Raw genomic sequence first — 14,009 nt, 5'->3', positions numbered from 1 at the left:
TCCCCAAAAGCTTTTACTAGCCAATTCCATTTGGTTGGCTATACTCCAAAACAGTCTCTGGTGAACGAAAACATTATCTACAGAGAAACAGAAACTTCCATGGCACCCTGGAGGAACTTTTTGATCCAAAAGACACTACTAGTAAACCAAAGTGTCATTGCAAATTCATGAACATTTCCTTATGTCATGAAAAGCAGTAGGAGGAAAGGGCTGCGTTTGTGCAATGGCTCTTCCATGTGTGTAAACCTAGTCCTCAACTTGAGATCAAAGACTGTCTTCAATCAACAAGTATTTATTTAGTGCATACCATGTCTGAAGCTTAAAGAGTCAGAGAAGGACAAATAGGAGCTATTTTAAAATTGTACTATTTGTTGAATGAATAAAGAAAGACCTATTGCTGTCCTATAAAAAACCTTAATCAGCTATGAGATTCTAAAGTTAACACGAAACAAAGCACAGTATCTCTGTCTTGTCTCTATCAGTTAAAATGTTTAATCTATTTTATGCCACAGAAGGTTTTAATATATTTCAACAGCCAATTACTCCCCTCATTTAAGTAGTTTTAACAATAGTAAAAAAGCACAGCTCTACATCTGCCCATTTGTACTTCTTGTCTATGGAGCATAAGGTATCTCTACTAAACCATTACTGTTCTGATTGTGAGCTTAATGAAGGCAGGGAAAGTCTGTTTTTGTTTGCTTTCTGGCCAGTGCAACAGTGCCTGGTAAATGATAATAAGCATTCAGAAAATGATTATTCAATAAATAATAAATAAATAATAAATAAGAAGAATGAAATGGTATTGACCTAAATGCAAGATTGTTCAGGAAGGTTAGTGTGGCTTGGAATGGTGTTAGTTTGATGGAAGCTATGGGATTTTTCCATGGGTCCTTCAGAAATAGATAAAATTTAGATGGGGGGGGAGGGAGGAAATAAGGTATTTCTAGTGGTGTTAAGATTATAAGCAAAGGGATTGTTTGGATGCAGAGATATTAATGAAAGGATTTCATTCTTCTTGATGGAACTGTGCATTGGGTTATGGGTTAGTGATTTTGGTTGGTTCAGATTAATGGATATTGTACAGTGGTGTTTCTCAACCTTTAATTTGCATTCTTGGGGACTTTTTTAAACTGCAGACTCTAATTTAGTAGGTCTGGATTGAGGTGTGACATTATCTAACAAGTCCCAGGTGATGTTGGTGCTAGTGCTCTACTCTGAATTGTGAGACTGTGGAGGATCCTTAAAGCTAGACACAGTCATTTGGGCTTGATACAGCAGGTATTTGTAGACTACTCTATGTTCTCCAGTAGTTATAGTATGATTAAAACTGCGTTTAAGAAGATTAGTGTGTCAATCTTATGAAAAGTATGCTAAAGAAAAGAGAATGTGGATATAGGAAAACCAGCTGGGAGGCTGTCTTACACTTTATCTGCATATTTCACAGATTTGGTTTTCAATTACCTGTTGATTGATTAGTTTGTGTGGACATGGTCAATTCAAAACTACTTTCTCAGTGGAATAACTGCGCCCACTGACTTTTTTGAAAACAAGTCAAGTTTGGGTAAAACACATGGGGAATTCATGAATGCTCTTCCCTTCCTCTCCATCTGGAAAAACTGCATTCCTTATTAAAAATAGTTGAAATGTTAGCTCCTCTGTTCTTATCATACTATAAAATTGTAATTATGCCCTCACATTGTATGTCTCAGACTCTGATCTTATTATATCATAAAGGTAATAATAATAATAATTAGCAATAGTAGTACAACTAGTGTTTTTTGAGTGCTTATTAGTAGTGCCAGGCAAATTGCTAAGTTTTATAATTAAATCCTTATAACAATGCTGTGAGGAATACTGCTATTATCATCCCCATTTCTACAGTTGGAAAAAAAAGAGTACTTGCATGTCTTGATATGGCGTTAGCTACATGCCAATAAATATATTTATTCAGAGAATGATTAGTCAAGACGTGTTTTAAGAAATCACGGATTTCTTTTTTTTTTTATTTCTAAAATTTATTTGAGAGAAAGAGAAAGCAAATGAGGAAGCATAAGCAGGGGTGGGGAGAGGGAAGGAGAAGCAGACTACCCACTGAGCAGGGAGCCTGATGTGGGACTTGATCCCAGGACCTCAGAACCATGACCTGAGCCAAAGGCAGACACTTAACTGACTAAGCCACCCAGGTGTCTCAAAATCACTGATTTCTTAATGTAGCTTCTATTTTTGCTTGCTATCTTTGTTTTGATCCTTGGTCTCAAATAATTATAACAGATAGGAATCTGTGAGTGTTTCCTATGTCCTAGGTACTACTTTATGCAATTTACATGTGTTGTCTCACTCAATGCTCATAATAACCCTATGATGTAGATGTAATTATTACTCTTGTTTTACATATGAAGAAAGTGAGGCACAAAGAGATTAAATAATTTGTCTAAGTTTCCGTATATAGAGCAGAAATGTAGTCTGAACCCACTACACTGTGTTACTACTGATCTTGGTCTAACTTGTCTTTAGTAACATGGAATTTTGAGTGTTTTCTTAAGTGAACACTGTAAATTTCTTCAAGTCATAATATTTGTGAAAAGTTAATTTTCTCACAAGAAAGAGTCCATGAAATGGAAGAGGTCATATTGTTATATTTTTGCTTCCATTAGTATATCACAAGCCTGACCAAGAGGAACTCCTCAAGATTGGCAGACATTTAGACATGGGAAATTTTTTTTTTCAGTGAAAGGGTAGCAAATCTCAGATAACCTGTGGTCCCTATACTCCTCACCTCTCCAGTCATACTCTAAATCCCTCATGCCTGCAATTTAATTCCACAAAAGAATAATAAGTATTCTCCAAATAGGGAAAGGAATATTCAAAAGATAATCTCCTTTAAACTTTTTTTTTTTTTTTGGCTTTAGGGAAAGCTTGTGAGGTGAATAATGATAATCTTTCAGATATTTTAAATGCCAGATAGGATAAAAATTATTACTTGATTGACTATCTAAACTAGCATTCAGATACAAGTAGAATATCATATTCCACGTGAGCTTAATATTCTGAATTTTAATATTTAAATTTCAAATGGAAAAATTGATATTACAATGTCATAACTTCTGAAAATACACACTTGCATATTTTGTTATAAATAAAATTATCTGATTTTCCCAAGTACATCAATGTATTTTCGAGTATATCCTTTTTTAATTTTTTTTTTTTTGTAATTTGAGAGAGAACATGAGCAAGGGGAGAGACAGGGGGAGAGGGCGAGGGAGAGGCAGACTTTCCCGCTAAGCAGGGAGCTGCGGTCCATCCCAGGACCCGGGACCATGACCTGAGCCCAAGGCAGATGCTTAACAGACTGAGCCACCCAGGTGCCCCAAGCATATCCATTTTTGAGAACACATTCAACTTACACTTCATAAATTTACTTGCTCTTCTAAATTTGGCTGTGTCTGTTGCACACGCAGACATTGATAACATTGAATAGATACAGTGATATCTGTAGCTCTATCTTAGGTTTCTCCTCATCCATGACCTGAATGGCCATTTCCTGCTGGAAATTTATTCAAATCCATGCAGGGAGAGAACACTGCAATCTATTATTTGCCACACTAGTTAGAAGTAGTTGTATTATAGTAATGTAAGTAAATACAAAAATGCTATCTATCCGCATATTATTTCTAAGTTTTCTGCCCCAAGGAAGTATCATACTTTTCTGTTTACATAATATTCATTTATGTTTTAATACCTATCTTAGAGATTTGGATCCTTCCTACTGAAGTACATAAAAAGATGTTTAACATTTAAACAAAAGAAAACAGAAAGCCATAACTACAACCATTAGTACCAAACATTTGAGAAGTCTTTTTTTTTTTTTTTTTTTGAGAAGTCTTAATCATTTTCACTGGAACCCCCATAAAGCATAATTGTTTTTTTAAATTATTTTTCCTTCTTTATTTTTATTTTTTTCCTTCTTTATTTTTAAATGGAGGGTCCTGCATTCTATACTTCAGATTGTATTATACAAATCATGAAATATAAATGACCTTTCTATAAGCTGAATACTGTTTTAGGATTATGACAACATTTAATGGAAGATATTGAATTTGAATTTTTTAAAAGTTATTTTCTTTTTTTAAGTTATTTTCTTACTTTGAAACAATTTCAAATCACAAAAATGTTGCGACTGCAGTACAAATAACATTGTTCCTGAATGATCTGAGAGTAATGACAACCCATTACTCCTGAATACTTGAACACATTTTCCCCAAAAACAAGGACATTTTTCTTTATAAATGAAATACAGCCACCAAAATCAGAAAATTGATACACCATTATCATATGATCCTCAGACTACATTTAAGTTTTGCTGCTTGTTTCAAAATACTCTTGATAGCCAAAGTATCCAGTCTAGAATCAAGCACTGTGTTTCATTATTATTCCTCTTTAGTCTCTTTTAATCTAGATTTCTTCAATTTTCCCATTATTTCCATGGATTTTTAAAAAAATACAATTAGTTATTTTGCAAAATGCTCCTCAGTTTAGGTTTGTCTACTGCTTTCTTATTACTGAATTTAAACTATCTGTGTTTGCAGAATTGTTAAAGTGATGTGTTCATCTTAGAGTATCCTATCATTTGGTACATTACAGCGATAACTGTTAGTATTAACTCATTTTTAAGGTGATCAATGCAAAAATAATTTTTGTAAGTATATTGTGGAGAAGTACATTAACTTCCTTTTTTTAAAGATTTTATTTATTTATTCATGAGAGACACAGAGAGAAAGAGAGAGGCAGAGACACAGGCAGAGGGAGAAGCAGGCTCCATGCAGGGAGCTCGACATGGGACTCGATCCCGGGACCCCAGGATCACGCCCTGGGCTGAAGGCAGACGCTAAAGCGTTGAATAACTTTCAACTTACTTACTTATGTCAATATGAACTCATGGATATCCATTTTATCCATTAGGTTGTAATCTGCTGTTACTATTATTCTTATCCACTTTGTTCTTCAAATAGTCTCATATATAGGCAGTGTGATCCTTTTTAATCTAACTTCTTTCTTTGACATTTCCCTGGCATTGTTTTGAATATTTTCATATTTATGTCACAATAAGATAGGCTCTTTTTCCTGCCCCAGCTCTACAAACAGCTCTTCTCCAAGCAGTCCTGGTTTCTTTTATTCAGAAATGTTATTTAGAAACCAAGATTTGGGAGGTAGGTGTGCCTGTTGCTTTGGGTGTGTGATTGTTCTCAGGATCTGGAATTAAGGAAATATATGTAGGAAAAATTCATCTATCATCTATTTTTACACACACATATATATATTAACATATATCTATATCCATACACTAGGAGTTCACATTGATATGTCAGTTTTTAAACCAATACCACAGGATCCAACAGTTTCTCTCTTTTTATATTTGTAACTACTTCTTCAATAATAAAATCCCTAACTCCCAATTATCCTTAATATATTTATTTACTTGATCAACTTCTTTATGTATATCCAATGTCCTATTGCTGCTAAACATCCCAGTCCTCCTCCCCTACCCCCACATGCTCTTCTCATCCTTCTTTTTTGTTTTTTTTAATTTTATTTATTTATTCATGAGAGACACAGAGAGAGAGAGGCAGAGACACAGAGGGAGAAGCAGGCTCCGGGAGCCCAATGTGGGACTCGATCCCGGGACCCTGGGATCATGCACTGGGTGGAAGGCAGGCGCTAAACCACTGAGGCACCCAGGTGTCCCTCTTCTTATCCTTGTTGAGCTCCAACATTGCTCTTCAGGCTACTGAGGCTCTCCCCTCCTACACTCTCTATGGATGCTAACCTTACTTGTCCTCCTCTAATGAGTTTAGGACTAAATTGTTTAGGAAAGAGAAGGGAAGATGGAAAGGAAGATGAAAAGGAAGAGAATGAGAATTTTCAGTAGTTTTAAATTATTTATATGCTGTGTAGATTCTAATGCTATTGCATATTACATATTTAATTGAAAACTCTTCTTATTGAGAAACTAAAAACAAGATAACAAGTCTACTTTAACTAGATTTTACATATTTGACAAATATTTATTGAGTACCTACTCTGTGCCAATATAAATAATTTTTAGTAAAAACCCAATTAACTGAAGTTCTCAATTAATCAATATATTTTACTTACTTACTTTTCAGGGAAATTGGCCAATTAAAAGAAATCACATCCAAATTGAGGATTTATTCCAAACAAGGTCAGTCATAAAGTCAGTATGGATTTTACTATAAGTCCCATGAAATATATTATACTATATAAAAGTGATATTCAGAATTATGACCCTGAAAAGGAATATGAAACTCAATCACAATCTAAATAATGTTAGAAATATTTTCAGCAAATGTTTTATTCTGTTAATCATAAAACCATATTCCCCATACAACCAATTTCTAGTTTATTTATTCATTCTACAAATATGTAGGAAGCATCTATATGTGTCAGGCACTGTTTAAGAAAATAAAAATCTATTGAAATTCTTGTTCTGATGGAGTTTAGCATGTAGTGAGTGAAAAAAAGACAAACAGGCAATATGTGCTATTCCAGGTTATTATAAATTCAACGAAAAAAAGATAAAGCTAGGGGAGCTGCCTTAGCAGATGGTTAGTTTAGGTTTTCCTTGCCATCAGTTTGTCATTTATCCAATGAGATTCTTTCTCAACATGAGAAATATATTGTTCTCATATTTGCTGGTTTTCTTTAGTATGTTTGGGTCAAATTTATCGTGAACTCTTAGTTGTATATCTAAATCACTTTGCACACTGGACAGATATCAATCAAGATAGTAAATAGGGGAAGGTAAAAGGTCAAGAGAGTTATTTGGGGGAAGCAGTTTGAGTGGGTTTTTAAAAAAGGAAACTTTCTTATACTGCTTCTGTTTTCTAAGTGAGTGAAGATATCTTCATAATGTTAAAAAGCTTATTTTTGTTAAAAAATATTTTCACAGTAGCTATTCACTATTTGAATTATACTTCAAATAGTATGCTGATAGAGCTTATGTATCCTTGAACAAGAATGAATGGAAAATGAAGTGAAAATGAAGTGATTGAGGTAGACAAAAATCTGAAAATCTTTCTATTGTTCATTATCGTAATTTCCAGATATGTATATTTTACTAACTCCCACAAATGGTGACTCTATTTTAACTCCCACAAACAGTGACTCTACTTTAATAATTTGAGTAGTGGGGAGGCCTGGGTGGCTCAGCGGTTGAGCATCTACCTTCGGCTCAGGTCGTGATCCCGGGGTTCCAGATGGATCGCGCATCCGGTTCCCCACAGGGAGCCTGCTTCTCCCTCTGCCTGTGTCTCTGCCTCTCTGTGTCTGTCATGAATAAATAAATAAAATCTTAAATGATAATAATAATAATTGAAATTGTGGATATGGCCCAAAAGCCATCTATTATTGTCAAGCAAAATTTGGTATTTTATTCCTAAGCTCAACAATATCTGTCCACTCCTATGTTTGTGTTATAAGTTTAAAGAATTGATAATATCAGTTTAACAGAAAGAAAAATTAAAAAATGAAAGTGGTTACATTCTAGGATAGATTAGTAAATAGAAGTCAGTAGCACCTATATGTAAAAGAAACAGCACTGGACAGGAATTTTGAAACTTGATTTGAACTCTTCCTAGTTCTTGTTGGGTAACTTTGGGCAAATAACCCCTACTTTCTATATTTCTTTTTTTTTTTTTAAGATTTTATTTATTTATTCTTGAGAGACACAGAGAGAGAGGCAGAGACACAGGCAGAGGGAGAAGGAGAAGCAGGCTCCATGCAGGGAGCCCGACGTGGGACTCAAACCCAGGACCCCGGGATCACGACCTGAGCCGAAGGCAGACGTTCAACCACTGAGGCACCCAGGCATCCCCAACCCCTACTTTTTTATCTCCAATCTTCTCTTTGGAAAAACAAAGATGATGTTAGTGTCTAAAGTCACCATTTAGAAACAAGATCCTAGAGTTAAAACAAACAAACCAACCCGATAAAAGAAAAATACCAGCCTTATGTGTTTTGACACACACACTTTCTTCCACTACACACACACATACTACTAAAAGAAAAACTATTTTTCAGTCAAATAAGAGAATATGTTGAATATTCAATTATTAAAATTCCTATTCACTAAGATTAGTGTTCTGTTAGTTTCAATCCTTTCAAAAATTATAATAATCCTCTCAAATGATTATATTTGAGAAAAAAAAAGGATGGGAGAAATAGTTACATGATATTTCTCTTTTGATCTTTATTTTTTTGATAGGATTCACAAAAGATGTCTACATTTTAATCATTTAGACTTTCCATATATGCAAAAATACATTTTATGAAAAAAATCCTGATACATTATATATTGTTTCTCAAATAAATAATAATGTACAAGGTTGAATTAGTTTACTTATTCTCAGAGATAAGAGGATCCAAAATAACTTTTATACTATTTAAATTATAGGAAAAAATCAGTAATAAGTTTTATTAACTATAATAATACCTTGACTTTTATGTAACACATTTATTCATGGTAAAGAATACTTTACAAAATATGCATGTGATTTTTCTAGTTCATTTTCTTTTTAATTAAAAAGAATGTATTTATTTATTCACGAGAGACGGAGAGAGAGAGAGAGGCAGAGACACAGGCAGAGGGAGAAGCAGGCTCCATGCAGGGAGCCCGACGTGGGACTCGATCCGGGGACCCCAGGATCACAACCTGGGCTGAAGGCGGCGCTAAACTGCTGAGCCACTTTGGCTGCCCTCTAGTTCATTTTCAAATGTATTTTATAGTTTCAAAAATGTATTTCTTGGGATCCCTGGGTGGCGCAGCGGTTTGGCGCCTGCCTTTGGCCCAGGGTGCGATCCTGGAGACCCGGGATCGAATCCCACGTCGGGCTCCCGGTGCATGGAGCCTGCTTCTCCCTCTGCCTGTGTCTCTGCCTCTCTCTCTCTCTCACTGTGTGCCTATCATAAATAAATAAAAATTAAAAAAAATGTTTAAAATATTAAAAAAAAAAACAAAAATGTATTTCTTATACTCATTTTGCCTCCGTAACATTTAGCATCCGATAACTTTTCGATTTTAATGAATTATTCCTTTTTAATGTACCAGTTTAGTATATATATTATATACACATATATGCAAAGGCACAATGTTCACTAGTAAGGACCTTACAGTCAGTATTTAATTTTATTTATTTGTATTTTTTTATGTGGAATGCTTCAGAATTTACATGACATCCTTTGTGCAGGGGCCATGATAGTCTTTTCTGTATCATTCCAGTTTTTAGTATATGTGCTGCCACAGTGCACACTATGGTATTTTAGAAATCAAAACCAAAACAAAAAACTTTCCATAAAATAATCAGAATATGCAAAAACTACCACTGATATTATTTACTTTTATTTATTCTTGTGCATTATAATATTCTATAATAAGTTCCATTTTATTTTATTTATTTTTTTAACCAAGCAGTACCTGAATCCACTAAAAGATTTCCTCTGACATACTGACATGCTTTTATACCCCTATCTAAATTGATGAGCATCGGAATACTCATGTTTTTTGGCCTTAAGCCATTTTATAAGGTAAACAAAGTCACACGAGTATTTGTTAAAACCTCAACTACTAAACCAGCGAACTATCCAGTGGATGGCAAATTTGAATGGGAAGGAAAAGCAGCTCAGAGACCTTATTAGCTGGCTGGTACAATATACATAAAATGAGCAGCCTAGAAACACAGGATAGTGGTATTTATGTTGCAGTGATATTTGTTGTAAAGCTACATTCCCCCCTTAAAAATCCATAAATACTATTTATGTTTTTTTCACATAAATTTATATTCAAAGGTAGAACCCAATTATCTGTCAGAAGGATATTTTAAGAATGAATTGAAATCATATTTATAAAATTAACACTGTGTCCTAAGAGCTCAGCTCTGTTTTAAGTGCATTCATCTTCACAACAACACTGCACATATTAGGTTGAGCCATATGAAATTGCCATTTCTGTGGGTGAAAAACAGTTGCATATCAGCAAAATTCTATTTCGACCTCATTCTATTGTTTCAGGTTACAAAGGTAGAAACTGAGGACAGTGGTTAAGTAATCTGCCCAAGGAGAATCATTGTTTTTCTCATCTTACAATTGAGAAAGCTGATGTTTAAGGAAGAACAAGCAACTTTTCCAAGGATATGCAGCTACCTGCCTCTCAGGGAGTTAGATCAAGAGAGATTAGATCTGCTTATGTACTTTGTAAATTTCATATTGCTAAAAATGTTCAACTATTTGTGCTGTTCATATAAAATCTTCTCTTCCTGCTGTCATACCGGGTCTTTCATTCTCCCATAACCAAGGATTACCAGGAAATGATGCCTTTAGTTATCAAGATAAAAAGGCTATCTTATTTACTATCTTCTGAGATGTTCCCCCTCCAAAGTGGCAGGGTGACTGCAATCATCCATCCATGCCCTTTCTGTTATCAACTCAGTGCTAAATGATTAAGGTGCTAAAGTACTTCGGTTTGTTCTAAATTATTTTCCATGATGTCCTTGGGACAAATGAGGTGCAAGAGCTATTGGAGATAACATAAAAACGTTCATGAAACATCATCATTTCTCAAGTAGCACACAAAATAAACTTCAAACATAATTTCACGTGATTTAATTTGAGCTGGAACCAGGGACATTATAGAAAGTATATAAGCAGCAGAAAAAAAACAAAAAACAAAAAAACACAAAAAAACCTAAGTAGGGACATCTGACTCTTCTCTCTCTCTCTCTCTCTCTCTCTCACTCCCCCACTCTATTTCTGTCAATGCCCCTGTAATAAGTTAGGCACTTGGAGACATTATCTTTGAGCAGCATTTGGTGAACTGCACTAAGGGTAGGAGAGGCTGTCTTTAGCCCTGGCATGGAGATCTTTCTTAGCAACACGTACTGGGTGTGCTACTCCAATGAAGTACTTAAATACCATTAGTGGTTTCCTTGTAAAATTGAAGCTGCAACAGTTACAGTTTATCTCAATGGTTTGCCTGGACACAGAGGGTGTAGTAGTCACCAGCGCCTGCCAGTCAGCCTGCATGTGAAACCAGACTCAACCTGTATTTGAAATCTCTGCCACTTAACTGCCTATGTGACTTTGGGCAAGCTTCTGCATATCTCTGTACCTCAGTTTCTCATAGGAAACATATTAGTTCCCACCTATATAATTTAGAAGTATTTTAAATGGGATAATGCTCATAGTGTTTAGAACATTGCCAAACATGCTCAGCATTTAAATAGGTATTGATTTCTCATGAAATTTTGAGCATATCTTAATTTAACATTTAGAAACATAAGTGCTTTCATGTGTTCAGAGAATACTTAACCATCCATCAGGAATTTAGGTTAATTTCCCTAAGAAATGATTCATCACACTCCTTGCATTTAATCTTATTCTCACTTTATTTTCTAGATTTATCTTTAATATATCTTTCCCCACTTCCCAACATTTACATACCATCTTGGTTTTCCGAGAACAAACACACTTCATCACCAGTTATTTCTATCCTTGTCCTTTCCTTTGCTTCAATGTTGTAACACATTTCATCATTTCTTCTTATCATTTACTGATGATAACTGCTGTATTACTAAAATAGACATCAGTTGCAATTACAGAGTAGCTACACAGGGTGCTATTCCAAGCACAGAGAAATTTTTTCCTTGAAATTGAAGCTGATGTACTTGAGGCACATTAAAAACAAATTAAGATCCACTCACTACTACCAATATGGGTTACCACAACAAAAAATTGCATGTGGATATTATACACAGTAACAGAGAACTCATAGGAGAAAAAAAGTAGAACATGAGTTATAAATCACAGTAAGTTAATAGAAGACTGTTAGCTCTGATTTTCCTTTTTTTCTTGTAGAACCTTTTAATTACTGCATTTCTAATGCACTTACATTTGCCAGTAGTTCTCTTTTTTATTCTTCTAATAATAGTTCCTAAGGTACATCCTATAAATTACACCTTTCCTTTTCCTCTCCCTCTTCTCTTTAAACAATTCTGAGAGAGAGAGAAAAAAGAGCAAACTGTAATTTTAAGTAACTCCTTTGGATTAGTTCATGTGCTCCTTAAAAAAAAAAAAAAAAAAAAAAAAAATCTCCAACTGTCATTAGCACTGTGCTTTCCTGTCCCCATTCTTATACATGCCAATTTATAAGCCGCAGCATTGCTGCTGGCCTGCCGTTTTTCTATTAAGGCACCAACTCTAGACAAACAAGCCCTCTCCATTCACTCCCTACATTCTTTACTTTTTTAACTTGTTCTAATTCCAGGTTTCCTCTAAGGACCCTCAATTTCAAAACCCTTCATTAGGCTGACCAAAAGTACTTCTGTTTCCTTTTACACTATAAAAGGCTAGCTTTCTCCCCAATCTCATTTGTTCAGTTTTGTCTCTTAACCGCCTTACCTCTTACATCACTCTTTGCAAGGACAGTGCCGTTTTTTTTTTTAATTCTTTAATCCTTGTCCCTCTATTTGAGATGCCTCTGGAACTCTCACCTCCAGATTAAGGAGAAGAAATAAGTGTTACCACTGAACTTGCCAAACAAGTTAAGGGATGACTATCGTTCCTGCATTTGATAAAATGGCAACATATCATAATTTAGAAATCCTGGGAAAAGCAATTACTTGGGACAGAGAAAAATTTATGGCAAGAATGACTCTGGCAAATAATTAGGTATAAGAAGAATAGAAATTATTTTTTTTCCACGCAAAGATAGAGACATTCATTCACATAATAAATACCCCCGATCCTCTACTACACCAGAGTCTGGAATGATAATAATGATTCTAACAGTAAAATATCTTCTTGCTGGCATAAGTTATTTTTTGTTGCACTCTTTGCTTCAATTCTTCACTCTTCACATGTTGCCGTTCAAAGTCAAAAGGTACACATAAGACTTCGAACACTTGCTTTTAGGTATTCAATTCAATGTCATTTCCCTTAAACACTTCAACCGAAATAGTTTAAATTATGATAATAAAGTGATGAATTTGAAAAGTAAAATGTTTTTATCTCTCCCTTCCCTTTTCCTGCTTTTTTCTACCAGTAGAAGAAAAGTCCAAGAGTGTGACAATTTGAAGTAAAGCCACAAATTGGATAACAAATGTTTAGTGAGTGAAGTTGTTTATGGCCCCCAAGGAAATTATACTTAAGAAAATTTTGTTTCATGTGTTTTTACAGATTTGGTTACCTTTCTAGGGACGCCTGGGTGGCTCAGCGGTTGGGCATCTGCCTTTGGCTCAGGGTGTGATCCTGGGGTCTGGGATGGAGTCCCACATCAGGCTCCCCAGAGGGAGCCTGCTTCTCCCTCTGCCTGTGTCTCTGCCTCTCTCTCTGTGTCTCTCATGAATAAATAAATAAGATCTTTTAAAAAAATAAAATAAATAAAAATAAAATAAATAAAATAAAAAATAAACAAATAAGATCTTTTTAAAAATAAAATAAATAAAAATAAAATAAAATAAGATCTTTTTAAAAAATAGAGCCTTTCTATGTTCAACAAAGTAGGTAGGGAACATATTTTTCCCAGTTGAAAGGAGAAAAAAGTTGCATGTCAACTATATTTCAATAAAAAATAAAAATAAAAAATGTTCTTCACAGAATAAAAAAAGAGAAAAATAAACAAGTGGCATAGCTAGTAGAAAAAAGCAAGATTGAGGCTAAAACACAGGTTTTCCAAATCCTGGTTCGATTTTTTTCATCATAACACATCCCTCTTCCTTTTAAAAATACAATGCTAATGTAAACCAGCAGTCTTTTGTCATATGAATAGTAAAATATATACCACATTCACAGTTAGCTTATGTTTTATATATTTCATAGATATTAAGATATTTGAAAACAAGTTTTTATCAAAATCCTTGGTAAAGTTTGCACTTTCCTTTTATGTGTTCAATTTTTTGATAAAATTTTAATATATATATTTTATATACAGTAGGAAAAAT

The 14,009-nt window shown here is 34.4% G+C and overlaps 1 protein-coding gene and 1 non-coding gene across 32 annotated transcripts in view; both read right to left on the bottom strand.

Moving 5' to 3' along the window:
- The window catches only part of ADGRL2 (adhesion G protein-coupled receptor L2), a 619,232-nt gene that overhangs the window by 229,444 nt on the left and 375,779 nt on the right, over nucleotides 1-14,009 (bottom strand). The window lies entirely within an intron of this gene.
- LOC144319815 (U6 spliceosomal RNA) lies at nucleotides 9,219-9,324 on the bottom strand. The gene has a single exon (XR_013385526.1). It is a non-coding gene; the product is annotated as a U6 spliceosomal RNA (small nuclear RNA).

This window comes from Canis aureus, chromosome 8, assembly GCF_053574225.1.
Source record: "Canis aureus isolate CA01 chromosome 8, VMU_Caureus_v.1.0, whole genome shotgun sequence".
NCBI classification, from domain to species: domain Eukaryota; kingdom Metazoa; phylum Chordata; class Mammalia; order Carnivora; family Canidae; genus Canis; species Canis aureus.
The sequence above is the reverse complement of the archived record's forward strand: the minus strand, read 5'-3'. Positions and strand labels throughout refer to the sequence as shown.